The sequence below is a fragment of the Pholcus phalangioides genome, unplaced genomic scaffold (genome assembly GCF_987345545.1).
Source record: "Pholcus phalangioides strain wild (caught in Gottingen) unplaced genomic scaffold, Ppha-v1.0 ptg000008l_1, whole genome shotgun sequence".
NCBI classification, from domain to species: Eukaryota; Metazoa; Arthropoda; class Arachnida; order Araneae; family Pholcidae; genus Pholcus; species Pholcus phalangioides.
The window spans coordinates 62991986-63008283 of NW_028301601.1; the positions used below are offsets into that span (position 1 = coordinate 62991986).

The window sequence follows — 16298 nt, forward strand, 5'->3', positions numbered from 1 at the left end:
AGGAGGAAATATTCTATCTGCTTGTATAGCTTAGTGGTAGAGCACTCGTCTGGCATAAAGGGATTAAATCTGAGGTTCAAGACTGTGTGGATTCAAAAATGAATTTCTCTGTCCAAAAAAATCACCACTTCTGCGTATAGCCAGTTTTCCCATACATGTTAAGTTCAAATACTGTTCTGGTTTTCAAACATTGTATTGATTTTTTTTTTCTTTCTATGTTGTTTTTGAAAAAAATGTAGATATAGAAATCTTTCTTTTAATTTTATGTTTTGGTAGTTGTCTAGAATACTTGCAAAATAAAAATTTTAACTTAAAAACTGTTTGGAAAATGCTTGTGTTCGATTGAAATATCATCAGCCAAACTATAAAGTGTTTTATTTCTTCATTAATTCAAAGGTAAAGCAGGGTTCCCAGTGACCTAAGAAGTCACAGAAATGAAAAATTATTAGGGAAAGTGAAGTATTTGGCAAAAAAGTCAGGGAAAAGCTCTATTGGGGGAAACAAAACTTTGGAAACTTAAGTAATTGAATTATATTTTTTTCTTCTTAAATTTTAGTCAGAGAAGGTCAGGGAAATTTTTGAGTTTTTGTCAAGGAAAATTATCGAGCAGACTTTTCTAGGAGCCCTATAAAGTGATGCATTTATTCTCTTTAATTTTGTGTTTACATTTTTTCTTTTCCCTTACATTTCTCAAATAGATGAACATATCGGTTGACTGGCCATCGTATCTGAAATATTTAATATGTTTCATGTCAAAATTTAATGTTTTTAAATTATGTTAGTAGATTTTTTATTTTACTGTTCAATGTTATTTATCAGTTGGTTATCTTTTATTAATTTTACTTTGATATGAATATAGTTCATTCATAGCAACAAGAGTATTTTGATAGATAAATGTTTGGAAATTGTGTCATTTTTTTAACTCAATTCAATATATTTTGACTCAACGAGATGTGAGAAATAAATTCTGATCCAAACCATTATGATAATTTATTTTATGAAAATGTTTTGTTCTATTATTTTTATTAATTTAAGTAAGTATAATTTTTATTTATGCAGAGATTGTGAGAAACAGGTACCATAAGCAAGGCCTCAGATTTTCTGGCAATCATTTTCCAGCAATTATTCCTTTGAGCACCCCAGAATGTAAAAAAAAAAGTCCAACGAGAAGATGTGTTGTTTGCAGTGCCAAATTTGATGAAAATGGGAAAAGGCAGAGGCGTGAATCAAGATACTACTGTGAAGATTGTGATGTAGGACTTTGTGTTGTGCCATGCTTCAAGATATTCCATACTCAAGAAAAATTTTGATATTGTCGTTTTGTCGCTGCTTTGTTGAGGTAGGCCTACACTAGCTTTGAAATAGTTTATAAGGTAAACTGAGGCAAGTGGAAATTGGGGGTGGGGATAAGGGGAATCACACATGATTTGTAAAATTCAATTAGCTTCTGCAAACAGTATCATGCAGAATTTTTCTTTCATACTTACTCTATTTTTCAGTAAACTCATAGTTGTTAAGATAACTGCTCATACAAGGTTACAAGAAGCTTTCTTAAGGAAAAATTAGGTTTGTGGTAAAGGCACTACCTGTTGTGGCCTTTACATTTCGACTATTTCTGGAATTGCGAGTTGGACTAATGTATCAATATTTCAGTGCCTATTTTATTCTATCTAATTACTTTGTCATTTTAATGTAACATCTTGGGGTTTTATGCATACTAAAATTGCAAATTTGCTTTTTTTGTCAAAATAATAAAATGTTTAGGCTTTTATGATTTTTTAATGAGTTTCCCAACTTTTCTTTTTGTTCGATCGCTCCCCCCTCCTCCAAAATGTTTTTCTCCTGCTCCCCCATCACTAACCCATAGGATCCTATGCTATACCCGTAGTTTCTATCGCCCCTCTAGATTGTTCATCATCCCCCGTGGGCGATATTGCCCACTTTGGGAAACACTGCAGAGATGCCACTGTACTCTAATTTATTTGAAAAATCTAGGTCATTTTTCAGTGAAAATGGGTCCCTCTCAAAAAAATATTTATCTTGAAAAAAATTATGCTCCCCCCCCCCCCCATAATTAATTGGTATCTCTATGAATTTTCTTCCAGCATGCCCCAGGTCTTTGATCACCTGCTTATATTTCTTCGTTGATATTGAGCAGTGGGTCATGTTCTGGGTAGGAGAAGAAGGTATCTGTGCATCAAATATAATTCATTTCTAAAAACATGTTCTATCCAAAGGTTCATTTACTTTCAAACGTCTACTAGTAGGAAAAGCTTGCGAAGAAGCTCATTAGCACTTAGAATTTAATGTATGGAATTCCGCATATGTAATAAATCTAAAACAAATATACAATTGATCCCGCTTATAACGTTTTTCCACTTAGCAGGGTTGGTAAAAAACCAAAAAATCAAGTTTTTTAGTTTAAACCGGTTTAACATTAAAACAAAATTTCTGAAAAATCACTCAAACTTCTAATAATTAATTAAAATAAAATGTTTATTAATGTAATTAACACTATTCCCATATTAATTAATCTACAAATATTTCTTACATTTTAATAAAAATCCACTTTTGCAATTTAGTTATTTTTTTGCTTAACTCAATGAATTACTTTGTGTTTGAAAATTCTTAATGTTATTATTAACCATATAATAATATATATATATATATATATATATATATATATATATATATATATATATATATATATATATATATATAAATAAAGGTTTTTTTCTCCAGTTACTTTCAGTATGCTTAATAAGGAAGCTATTTTGCAAAAACTGCTGTAAAAATTAGGTGAATATAATGTATTTAATGAAGCACAAATGATGCAGATTAATTAGCGATGATTTACGATATACAGGGTGATTATAACTAAAGTTCTAATTTCAAAACAATTTAAAAAAAGAACCATCATTAGAATGACTTCAAAATTTACAGGAATATTCCTGAAGTAATGGAATTTCAAATGAAAAGGAAAAAAATATTTAAAAATGTAAAATTAAGAACACTGTACTCATCTAATAGGTGGGAAATTTGCTTGCTTAATGGAATGATAGCCAGTCAGAGCAAAATAACTTAATTAGCATTGCACGATTTCATAATTCATGGAAGCATTACAGAAATGAAGTAATTGAACAAATAAAACTACAACTTACTAAAGAAATGTTAAATATGTTATCCACTGTGTTCTGGCTATGAGGTGAAAGCACACAAATGCTTGTTCAACAACAGATCAGAGTATGCCATGGTTATGCTGTGGATGTGCTTGCAATTCACCAGAGTTTGCAATTCGACCACTGTTCATAACATTTTGAGGTACCACCACCTCCCCACAGCCAGCCAGAAGTTGCAAGAGTTAAGGTCAGGTGAACTGACGGCCAGGTGTCATGTCATGCTGTTATTGTCAAAATGGTTCTTCAGCAGCTGCTTTGCTGGTATTGCAATGTGCATCTTCATAAAAGTTGTACTATCCACGCACTGATGTTGTTGAAGTGCCAAAATGATATTATCCTGCTGGATAAGTACAGCATCATATATTTGCACATTTTGCACTTTTTTATTTTCTTTTTTTAAAGAAATTTTCATTGCTTCAGGAGTATCCATGCAAATTTTCAAGTCATTCTGACCAGTAGTTCTTATTGTATAGTTTTGGAATCAAAACTTTAAATTATAATCACCCTGTATATAGCTGATTATTTTTCGTAAATCTGCTACTACTATACAGTAGAACCTTTATTAACTGGCCTTAATGGTCAAAGTATAAAAAAAAATTATTGAATATTAAGACTTGGGACATACAGTATGAGATGCTACTTATGGGAAAGAAAATGAAAATGTCTGTGAGGTAATGTAGCTACTTGTACACTGGTCCTTTAGGGACAGCTGGTGTCTTTATTTTATTATAAGACCACCTGTGTGTGTGCCCCTAGCATGATGGTGGCACTACTGTTGCTCCTTCTTTGTGAAGGGGGGGGGGAACCCTGCGAGATGATGCACCACTACATTTAGATGTGTTATGCAATCCTTATTCATTAATTTGCTGAAGATAGAGCATCAGAAGGTAGCCAAAAGTTAGAAAATCTGGTAAGAATGAGAAATTTTGGCTTCTGTATATCACTTTGAATAACTAAAATATTTATATGAGAAAATATATATACATTCAGGCCACTTTTATGAGAATTTTTGGAAAATAACACCTTATACCATCAGAATGTCTCCAAGAATATAAAATGTGGTAAGAATGAAAAATTTTTTTTTTGGCTAATAATGAACCAGTATGATATTTTTCAAGGAAAAAAAATTATATTTAGGTCACTTTTATTTGATTTTTGAAAAAAACCACTTGGTTAAACAACCCTGCCACTTAGTACAACTTATTTTCGTGGTCTTAATGATAAGTAATTCTCATTAAGATTTCCCATTTAAAGTGTTTTTCCATTTACAACATTTTTTATGATGGTTTTTTGAAAAACGTTATACGCAGGATCCACTTTAATTAACAGTTGGAGGCACACATTTATATATTTATTAATAAATCAATCTATAAATTCCCAACTGATTGATGTTACATTTCGTTAAAAAAATCGTTGCACTTTCAATATCTTCTGATCAAATTTAAAGCAAATTCGATTCTTTATCAGACACTTATCTTCTGATTCCCTATTCATTGGTTTTCCTGGTAAAATTATTATCTTTCCCTCCCTGATGATCCACCACTCTGATCTGTCGCCATTTAACTGCCACATATTTTCACATCTGAATATGGGAGCTATGTCAGATTTGTGTTAAAGAAACTTAACAGTGTGCTTATGTGTGTGTGCTCAGCATTGGGCGTGTTTTGTGTTCAGTACCTGGTGCCATCTATCGGGCGCCGCCACTAGATACGTTCTCAAACTGGGCATGCACACATTTTGGCACACCCGTGTAATGTAGAAGCAGTTATAAAGGGTAAATTTGGTGCCCCCCCCTCTAGTGCAGAGCCTGGGACACTAGATCCTTCTGTCCCTCCCAGTTGCAGCCTGCATCATCCTCCAAACTGATAATGCATGCATTTGAAGTTTAATGTATAAATATTTGAGTTGTAGGTCTGTGTGATCATCGTTGCAACCAGAAGTTTTTTCAAAGAAATAGGAAAACTCAAAATTTGAAACCTTTTGGAAAATCACATTTTTAGCCGATTACCATTGTGCAATCGCAGGTTCCAAAGCTGGATTTTCACCAAAAGCAAAAAATTTGGGGGTGGGTTATCAGGGGCCTTCCCCCCCCCCCCCCCCCAGATCAAAAATTAAAAATATTTTTGTAGAGAATTAAAATATTGGAATAAAATAATTTCCTTTATACTATCTGTTAATTTCAAATTGTTTTCGGGTGTTAGTGACCCAAAATTTCTATGAAGAATTGGATCCTTGTGCCCCTCCAAAAGCCAGTTCTGCTTACACACCCGTGATTTTCACGATACGAAATGATGACTACTACATTGCAGCTAGATGACAAAACTGGATAATCAAAGTCAAGTTTTTACAGATTGTGGTTTTTTTTTCCACGATCTCAAGAAAGTTTTACAATTTGAACGGGCGTTCCAATCCTTTACGATTAAAAAAAATGTGCATTCACAATATTGTAGGAACAAGGAGAATTTATGCTGTATAGACGGTATCTTTGAATGCCGGCAGATAGTTGCGAAAGTACTGTAATTTGCGGTATGTAACTGGAAGGGAAAAAATCCGCAGGGGAATAAAAACTCCAAAATTTGACAATTACACGCCCCTCATTCAGGGAAGCAACTAGATACCCCTCATGTTATTCTTCAACAACCCATGTGTATATCAATACGGTACAGTGTACAAAGTAGTAAAACCACTTTTTCAAGGTCGCATGACCATGATAAATGGTAAAAAGAAAGGGAAAAAAGTTGGGAGATTTTTCCTCTCTACTTTCTTCTTCTTAGAAGTAGGAAAGAATGCATCCCGGAGGGCGCGTGAATGAAATTTTTATGCACCTTTTCCGAAATTCCAGGTATTTGATGCATTATAGCACCGTCTCTGCATTGGCTTAAATTAATTTTTTTCCTTTGTTGAAAGTTCGTTCATTTATGAATCATCGTTTTATGAATGATATTAAAATACAATCTGTGTCAGATTCCACTTATCCCCCCCCCCCAAGAAAGAGCAAGTGGAACCATCACTCCTCTACAAAATAAAATTAATTGTGAAAAAAGGGACACACTGAACGAAATTTGGTTAAAGCACTAGCCCTTAAAAAGGGAATGATTCAAAGAACCTGCTTTTGTATGTTCAAGAAGTTTTGTTGACTTCTCCAATGTAGGTACTAGGTTGAACTTGAATTCAGGGTCTCACTTACCTCAGTTTACTGTAGTTAAAAAAAAAGAGATGATTTATTTATACATTTGTTACTTATAAATATGTATTACGCCAGTATTACGCAATAAAAATTTGATTAAAGATATTTTACAAAACTTGAAAAAAAGCAACCAATAAACCTACTGGTTACATTCGAGCGAATGTAACCAATATACTTTTTTTGGTTGCAGAGCGAATGTAACCAGTAGGCTATCAGTTGTTTTTATAGTTTTGTAAAATATCTTTTATCAAACTTTTATAGTTTAATCCTGGCCTTAAGCACTTTTTGAAATGTCAAAAATATTTTTCTTAATTTATTTATTAAATTAGTTGTACTGTTACATTGTTCATTGAAAAATTAATGTCCAAACAGATATTTAACAAATCCCTGCAGCAACTACATAAAACAACATGGGAACCTCTTTCCCAAGGTAAAGAGCGGCATTCTATCTCAAGAAAAAAACCTTTTTTTTGTTCTAGCGCAAGGAACATGATAAGTTTACTTTTTCACTTTCAGTTTTTGGGCGTGTTGTTGCCTCGCTGTTGCCAAACAACTAAAAGTAGTGAAAGCACAGAAATGTTACATGCATAGTGTCTAACTCTATTCATAGCAAACACAGTTCATAATGAACCCAATTTTCTGTCCCTTGGAACTCATTTTAACAGTAAAAGGCTGTAACTAAACTTCTGTGCCATTTTTGTGTAGGTGCATGTAATATTTTCACCTGCACACTATAAATACAAATACAACACCACAACAGGCAAAATGCCCAATGAGGTGGCGTATAAAAGTCAGTGGTTTTTTAGCAGTGTTTTTTATTGCCTTAAAATTAACTGCTTTGACAACTGCCCTCTGCCCCAACCACATTTTTTGTTTTGGACCTACAACAGGTTTAAATTTATTACCATGTTGTTCAATGAACAAAATTGCAGCAACACAAAACTAAAAATATATGCATTTTTGTCAATTTAAAATGATATGAAACACCTATGAAATTTGCTTTTCATGTATTGTCTATGTTGCAAGGATATATAAGCGATATGTAGAAAAAAAATTAATTAATTAGTTTATGTTTTTTCAAAACATCAAAAGTTCTAACACTGCTGCCATCTAGACAACAAGAAGTATTTATTTCAAAGTTGTACGCCCTTATTCTTCAAATTCATTCAAAAAACGAGAGTCAGGCTGCTGCATAATTTGCACAGGTATAACATTGAAGCCGGCTATCTTCCATTCTGCTACAATATCGAAGGAGATGAAAATCATGAACAATCATAATTTCATCTAATAAAAAGTTGCTGTAAGATATGAGAATGATTTCAAAGGTTTCGAGACCTGATTTCTAATCTGTCATAAAAGGAACAGGGAGTGATTTTGGTGAAACTGTCGCCGAACAATAGGTATACACTGGTGAGACTTGAATAATGTTCTGTGCCACTTTAGGATGCTGAGAGATATTTTGGCACAAAAACAGAGCTTCACATGTCTCCAGGCTGTTGTGGCAATTTGAAGATTTATTGTTTTCAGTGTGTGATTTGCTAAATTAGTCTATTGACAATTGTTTTTTAGAATTTATGTCAGTGCATTACCAGCGCTGAAAAGGGTTATATACTTACAGAAAGAAGAAAAAAATGTTACTTTTGACTACTTTTCTTGAAGAAAAAGTATGCTTTGCCCATAAGAAATGTGGCTGGTGCCTAATTTTTCTTCTTTCTTTATTTGTCAAGCCTTTCACAAAACTGAAATCCATCAGTAGAACTGTGATAACCAATCATTGTATTGTGGCACATTTGGGTGCCACCAAGGTATCTCAAGATATGTATTGAAAATGTTAATATTGTTAATATCAAATAAAGATGCAGTGAAGAGAACTAGAAAGTACAGTAGAACCCCTCTTTTGCAGATACCGGTGGGAAAAAAAGTTCCCCATAGAAGAGGGGTGACCATTTACCAGGGATTTGAAATGCATTCTCTTATTATACAAGGTAAATTATTATTTGGCTGTAAAAGAGCAGGTGACGCATCTGAGGGGTTTTACTGTTTAAGTTGTTTTGTTATTGTGACTTTACATTGTATCCAGATAACGCAAAATAAATCAAATTTTCAATTTGTGACTTCTGTTTGTAATAAATGTGATAATATTAACTACCAAGATCTGGTAATATTAGTTACCTTAAAACAAAAGCCTGAAAATATGCAAATGATGAAAATAGTATTTGTAAATGTTTTATTTCATTATATTAACAGTGATATTTATAAAGTTTCATCATAATGATTGCGACATTTGTGCGAATGAATAGATTGAATGATAGAATGAATTTAACAGACTTTCAATTTAAAAACAAACTTTCAACCCTCTATTTATTCTGTTAAATCAATAGTCTACTGTATTTTCTAAAAATCTAGAACAATTTAAAGAAAAACTGAGTTGTCAATTTTATCGCATCTTTCTTTTCTGTTTTGACTTCAAAGTTTTTTCCAGTGCAGTAACATAACCTATGAAAAAAAAAGTATCTCGGCGATCATGTGCACAAGATAATGTTTGTTTATGATTTTAACAACCCCCACCATGATTTTTTTATACAGGTATGAAGAGAATAGACGCTGATGCTGAAATCACTGTTGTGAAGTCTAAGGGAGTTGGAAAACGTTACAAATGTAACTACTGTGGATATGAAACAAGAGATAAATTTCAAATGGAGCGGCGACATATTCCTATTCATACCGGGGAGAAAAAACACAAGTGCCAATTTTGTGGGAGAGGCTTCATACAGTTTTCCTCCTTCAAATACCATGTTTATTCGCAGCATTCTTCCCTTATTAATTCGAAGGACTAATCAGATTCATAAATTTTTGTGTGCTAGTATTGAGTGTTGCAATTATATATGTGTGTTACATTTTTGTGATTAATAAATATCATCTATTCAGAATTTTCAGAGCTCAAAACTGTTAATCATAGTGATTTAACCATTTACATCAATGTATATGAGAGATGTATTGAATAATACCAAATTTTACTTTTTAAATATTTGCTTTGAAATGATTATCATCTTTTCACGCATATTGTGTTGGAATGAATTTGTCTATTATTTTCATCGATCTCGATGAGTATGGTAAGTCATGGACAAATCATGCCACTTATGAAAATTGTTCAAAGCTATCTTTTTTTGAATATTATCTTTAAAAAATAAAAAAATGTATTAGTTAATGTGTGATTTGTTTCTCTTTACTATTGATAGTGATGGTTTGCTTTTATTATATGAAAATAAGTCATTGTTTTAGTTTCTACTGTGGTAGAAATGCCTGCGGGTGTCAATATTGTACAACCTCAGTAGCCTCTAGTCATCAGACTAAATGTCATTCATGTTGTTTGTCACATGTAGCTGCATCTAGTGAAGAACCAGCCTTATTGTTACATCAAGTATCATTGTAGCAAGGTTTCACTATATAGTTATGATAATTTATTTTATGTGAACTTTTTTTTCAAATTGAAGGGGGACTATAATTTTTTTATTTATGCAGAGATTGCAGGAAACAAGTTCAATGAATACAACTTTCGTCTTACTGGCAATCATTTTCCAGCACTTCTTCCAAATACAGACAGTTCTAGAAAAAAAGGTCCCAGTAGAAGATGTGTTGTTTGCTGTTCGAAAACTGATGAAAATGGGAAAAGGCTAAGACGAGAATCGAGATACTACTGCGAAGATTGTGATATAGGGCTATGTGTTGCACCATGCTTCAAGATATTCCATACAGAAGAAAATTATTGATATTGTATATGCTATGTTGAGGTAGATGATAAATGGTTATTTTTGTATTTGTAGGCGTATTTATTTGTAAGGTTACACCAGCTTTGAAATAGTTTAAAATTAAAGGGAAAAAATTATTTCTATGAAACACTTTTTTCCTAGAATGCTAAAACTGTTTTTTTCAATTTCATCCATTACATTAGTCATATTATTTTATATTCAGAGACAAGTTTATGTTCAAACTTTTGCAGCATAAAACAAGTGAGCCCCTTCCCCAAAGGTGAAGAGCAGAACTTTTTTTAAGAACAAACCTGAGATATAAACTGAAGAGCCAAAAAAACTGGTACAGGCATGCGTATGCAAATAAAAAGATATGGAACCAATCAGAGTACGGCACTGCAGTCGGCAACGCCTATATAACAACAAGTGTCTGGCATAAATGTTAGATCGGTTACTGCTGCTACAATGGTAGGTTATCGGATTTAAGTGAGTTTGAAAGTGGTGTTATAGTCGGCGCACAAGAGATGGGACATAGCATCGCCGAGGTAGCGATGAAATTTGGATTTTCACATACGACCATTTCACGAGTGTACTGTGAATATTGGGAATCCGGTAAACAATTAAATTTACGACATCGCTGCGGCCGGAAAAAGATCATGCAAGAACGGGACAAACGACGACTGACGAGAACCATTAAACGTGACAGATGTGCAACCCTTCTGCAAATTGCTGCAGATTTCAATGCTGGGCCATCAACAAGTGTCAGCGTGCGAACCATTCAACGAAACATCATCGATATGGGCTTTCGGAGCCGAAGGCCCACTCGTGTACCCTTGATGACTGCACGACACAAAGCTTTACGCCTCACCTGGGCCCGACAACACAGACATTGGACTGTTGAGGACTGGAAACATGTTGCGTGGTCTCATGAGTCTCGGTTCCAATTGCTTCGAGCTAATGGACGTGTACGGATATGGAGACAACCTCATGAATCCATGGACCCTACATGTCAACAGGGGACTGTTCAAGCTGGTGGAGGCTCTGTGATGGTATGGGGCGTGTGCAGTTGGCATGATATGGGACCCCTGATACGTCTAGATATGACTCTGACAGGTGACAGGTATGTAAGCATCCTGTCTGATCACCTGCACCCATTCATGTCAATTGTGCATTCCGACGGCATGTTGACGGCTCTTGTGACAGCGCCACTTTCTATAGGTACCGTAGAAACTTCGAGAAAAAGAATATTCCAGGGAAAAAGAAAGGTTGCGATGATTCTATTTATAAAATTTTAGTTCATAACAAATGGTGCTTCAGTCATGGCTGAAGAAACCTTGCAGAACGTTCTAGACCAATAGAATGTAAAAAAAATATAAATAAATAAATCATTCTATTGGTCTAGAACGTTCTGCAAGGTTTCTTCAGCCAGGACTGAAGCGCCACTTGTCATGAACTAGAATTTTATAAATAGAATCATCTCGAACTTTCTTTTTCCCTTTAATATTCTTTTTCTCAAAGTTTCTACGGTACCTATAAAAAGTGGCGCTGTCACAAGAGCCGTCGGAATGCACAATGGACATGAATGGGTGCAGGTGATCAGACAGGATGCTTACATACCTGTCACCTGTCAGAGTCGTATCTAGACGTATCAGGGGTCCAATATCATGCCAACTGCACACGCCCCATACCATCACAGAGCCTCCACCAGCTTGAAAAGTCCCCTGTTAACATGTAGGGTACATGGATTCGTGAGGTTGTCTCCATACCCGTACACATCCATCAGCTCGAAGCAATTGAAGCCGAGACTCGTCAGACCAGGCAACGTGTTTCCAGTCCTCAACAGTCCAATGTCGGTGTTGTCGGGCCCAGGCGAGGCGTAAAGCTTTGTGTCGTGCAGTCATCAAGGGTACACGAGTGGGCCTTCGGCTCCGAAAGCCCATATCGATGATGTTTCGTTGAATGGTTCGCACGCTGACACTTGTTGATGGCCCAGCATTGAAATCTGCAGCAATTTGCGGAAGGGTTGCACGTCTGTCACGTTTAATGGTTCTCGTCAGTCATTGTTTGTCCCGTTCTTGCATGATCTTTTTCCGGCCGCAGTGATGTCGTAGATTTAATTGTTTACCGGATTCCCGATATTCACGGTACACTCGTCGAATGGTCGTATGTGAAAATCCAAATTTCATCGCTACCTCGGCGATGCTATGTCCCATCTTTCGTGTGCCAACTATAACACCACGTTCAAACTCACTTAAATCTCGATAACCTACCATTGTTGCAGCAGTAACCGATCTAACATTTATGCCAGACACTTGTTGTTATATAGGCATTGCCGACTGCAGTGCCGTACTCTGATTGGTTCCATATCTTTTTATTTGCATACGCATGCCTGTATCAGTTTCTTTGGCTCTTCAGTTTATATAAAAAGCTCATTATGATCTTAGTATTTTAAAAATGTCACCCAGTCAGAAATTATTAGAGCTTTGGAAATGTTATATAGATTAATATTTAACCATTATTTTACCAAGGTTATAAATTTAACCTTGATGTAATAATGTTCTGTGTATCCAGGAAAAATATGATTTGAAAAAATAAAATAATATTGATGTTAGAGAGATCATCACGATCTTTAAGTTCTTGTACAGGATTGACTTTGGTGTACCATAACGAAAATTTACATTTTAATTTCAAAAAAGTATAACAGTGCAGGTTAATATGAGTGGTATCTGTTGATAGTTCCTATTTAGACTAATCCAACAATTATAGCTGTTAATTAACTTTTCCACTTGGTGTTCTGTGTTGGCAGTTTTACACCTTTTCCCAGCACAGAAAACCTATTCATGCCTTAATATGCAGCCCTGTTGGAAGAGATTTCTCCTCAATTTCTATTATAATCCTCCTATCTCTATTTATTTGTCTTCAAAAGAGAGGAGGGGACGGTGTCTGAAGGGTGACCGTAGAGAATGGAGTTTCACTGTATTATAATAATGCACAAATATTCTTTGTCTTTTTGTTTTACCTTTTCTTAAATGATGCATATTATTTATGTGCATGAAACATAACATCTGTCAAATAATTTTTTTTGTTTTTAGAAATATTAAGCGAAGAGTTTTTGGGGGGGATCAATATCCATTAACTTGCTACAAGATGACTTTGCAAATGAAATAGCTATGAACTACTATGACTGTGAAGATTAGTGTGATGCAGGACTTTATATATAGTACATATCTTTAAAACACTCCACACAAAAGAACATTGTTGATAGGTTGAACAAGCCTAAGAAAACAAAAATTTATTTCATGTGTTAGAATATGTGTCTTGATTTTTGCCTTGAGCCATGAAGTTGCAAAAGTCGGTTTCTGAGGATGTTTGAATTTAACTGATAAAAGTCAGTCTCACTTGAAGTGAATACAATGACTAGCATTGAAAAAAAATTGAGGGTTCTTTTTACTTTGTGAAAATTTACATATGGAATTAATGTAGTGTAGCCCTGTAATTTCTTGTCACATATCAGTGTAATTCAATACGATATCATGAGGTATTTTATGCTAGTTTTGTACTTCAATGCCGGTTTTTTTTTAATTTCATGAAAATATTTCTGTGATAACATTTCTGCTAAAATATGATAGTATGTCTAATTTGTTCGCTCTTATTTTTGATTTGCATGATGAAAATGGGAAAATTTGATCCTTTACTACAAAAATTGGTAACAGACTTTATGAATTTTATCACAAAAATTAGAAACTTTGCCTGGTTTTAATTTATACAAAAATTGCCACATTTTCAAGACAAATAAAATTTAATTGGTTGAATGGTCGACGCGTTTCGGCTCTTCAATGGAGAGCCGTCATCAGCACCTCGTGGTCAGAATTCACACGAATTAGTTGTGGAGGGGTGATGTTTACGTCTGGTCATCCGGAGAGTTTGCCTTTGTATTTGCTGTGTCAGAGTGGTCTTTGGATGCGAATTGGGGAGCCATCTGTTGCAAAGTGTTGAAAATTTTGTCTCGACTGAGGTTAATAAAACTTGTCCAAGCTGACGAAATAGGTGGCGTGTTTATTCCATCATTCATGAGGAAATTCTGGCATGCTCTGATGAAGAATTTTCTCGAGGGATACTTCATCAGAACATGCCAGAATTTCCTCATTATTGATGGAAGAAACACATCACCTATTTCATCAGCTTGGACAAGTTTTATTAACCTCAGTCAAGACAAAATTTTCAACACTTTGCAACAGATGGCTCCCCAATTCACATCCAAAGACCACTCGGACACAGCAAATACAAAGGCAAACTCTCCAGACGTAAACATCACCCCTCCACGACTAATTCGTGTAAATTCTGACCACGAGGTTCTGATGACGGCTCTCCATTGAAGAGCCGAAACATGTCAACCATTCTACCAATTAAATTTTATGTCTTGAAAACGTGGCAATTTTTGTATAAATTTATAGATTTTGCTGAATTTTGTGTTTGTAATTTTTGTATTAGAAAATTTTCTTTAATATTTTTTTAATGAAATAATGTTTGATTTTATTTGCTGTTGTAACAAATAAAAGCTTATTTCAACCTAATAATCTGCAATATTTTGTCAACATTATAGTTTTTATGATTGTGAATATGGTTAAGCCAAAATTTCCTTTTGTCCCCCTCTCTTTTCCCAATTAGAAAAAAATACATAATTTATACTTAATTATTTTATTGATTACTTCATATGTAGTCCACTTGGGACTTGTGGGCATCTGTGTTTCTTTGTTTTTCATCATTTTTTTACAATAAACCTGAACATTTTCATCTGCCAGCCTCAAGAAAAATTGCTTGTGTATCATTAGGGACTTGAAAGTTGATAATGTTTTTCTTTCCTTTATTTGTATATGAAAGGGGTTTGATTTTTTTCATGCTTATCAAAATGTTGATACTAAATTTTTTTACATATTTTCGTAAGCAAAAAAGATGACAATAATGGGTGCATTCATTAGATCACAGCTATTTGTTTGATGCTACTGCTTGGAGATTGCAACTTGAGTATCTTCATTTTGGCTGGAAGTGCATTGTTCTAATTATCACTGATTATCCAAATGATTGTTATATTTTTCATGCTAAATTTGAGACGATTAATGATTAAAGGTTTTTTTATAATATTTATATTACAAAAACTTTTTTTATCAACTTATTTCATGACCAGTGTTTGAAGTCTGGGTGAAATGACTGGTCATTGTGCACATTGGACTAGACTTAGCCCTAAACATTCACTAAATTGTTTCAATCATTTTTTAGATTATCATTCAAGTACTTATATACGGTTTTTGTTAAGCTTCCAAGTATTCTAAAGCATTTAATTTTTCTCCCTGCAATTTTTGCCTTTAAAAAGATGTCATTTGATGTGCAAATTAAAAATGTTCTTCTTTCTAATAATATTTTTCTTTTAAAAATTTCAGTTGAAGAAGTTTGCTTTGAATCAGAAGACCAGCGAAACACCTTTGCTGCTAACAGATCTCGCAAATATGTTTGTGATATATGTCAATATGTTACTCCTAATATGACTGCCATGAAACGTCATGTTGCTGTTCATACCGGAGAACGTCCCTTTAAATGCCAGTTTTGTGGGAAAGGTTTTATTTTGAAGCAGGGTTTGAAGTATCATTTATTTTCAAAGCATGGAGAAACAAATTTGTCCTTGATATGATGCGATGTGCTATATCAGTTATCCAGTCATATTCATTTTTCATGTGTGTACACTTTATGCCAATATTTCTTAAATAAAAGCATATTTATAGTGAATGAAATGGATGGCTTTATCTTGTTGATTCTTGGTGGAGAAATAATTTCTCTCTTAAAAACAGTTCGTTTTTAACTATCAATCATTTAGTTTGTAGGTATGTGGGTTAATTTTTATCTTTCTTTTATAAGTGCAGTATATGCAAAGAGGAGTGCATATTTTAATTATAATGTACATAAGTATATATGTATCAAGGAAAATACACATGAGATAACATGCTATATTTCTATGTAGTTCCTAGATAAAAAAAATTAATTTTCTTCCTAACCATTCAATAAATAAGTTTTAAATCAAGAGAATCCAGTTTAACAGGATCTTCTAGATTTTGTGGTAATGAAGGAATTCAGAGGTACTCAGAAAAAGTGCTAGAATAACAAGATGAAAGATTCAAATATTTCAAGCTT

At 34.0% G+C, this 16298-nt stretch overlaps 1 long non-coding RNA gene across 1 annotated transcript; it reads left to right on the forward strand.

The window, feature by feature from the left end:
* Positions 1-1063: 1063 nt before the first annotated feature.
* Positions 1064-15630, forward strand: LOC149084735 (uncharacterized). Its single transcript, XR_016193002.1, has 3 exons — positions 1064-1339; positions 8953-10157; positions 15554-15630. It is a non-coding gene; the product is annotated as an uncharacterized LOC149084735 (long non-coding RNA).
* Positions 15631-16298: the final 668 nt, after the last annotated feature.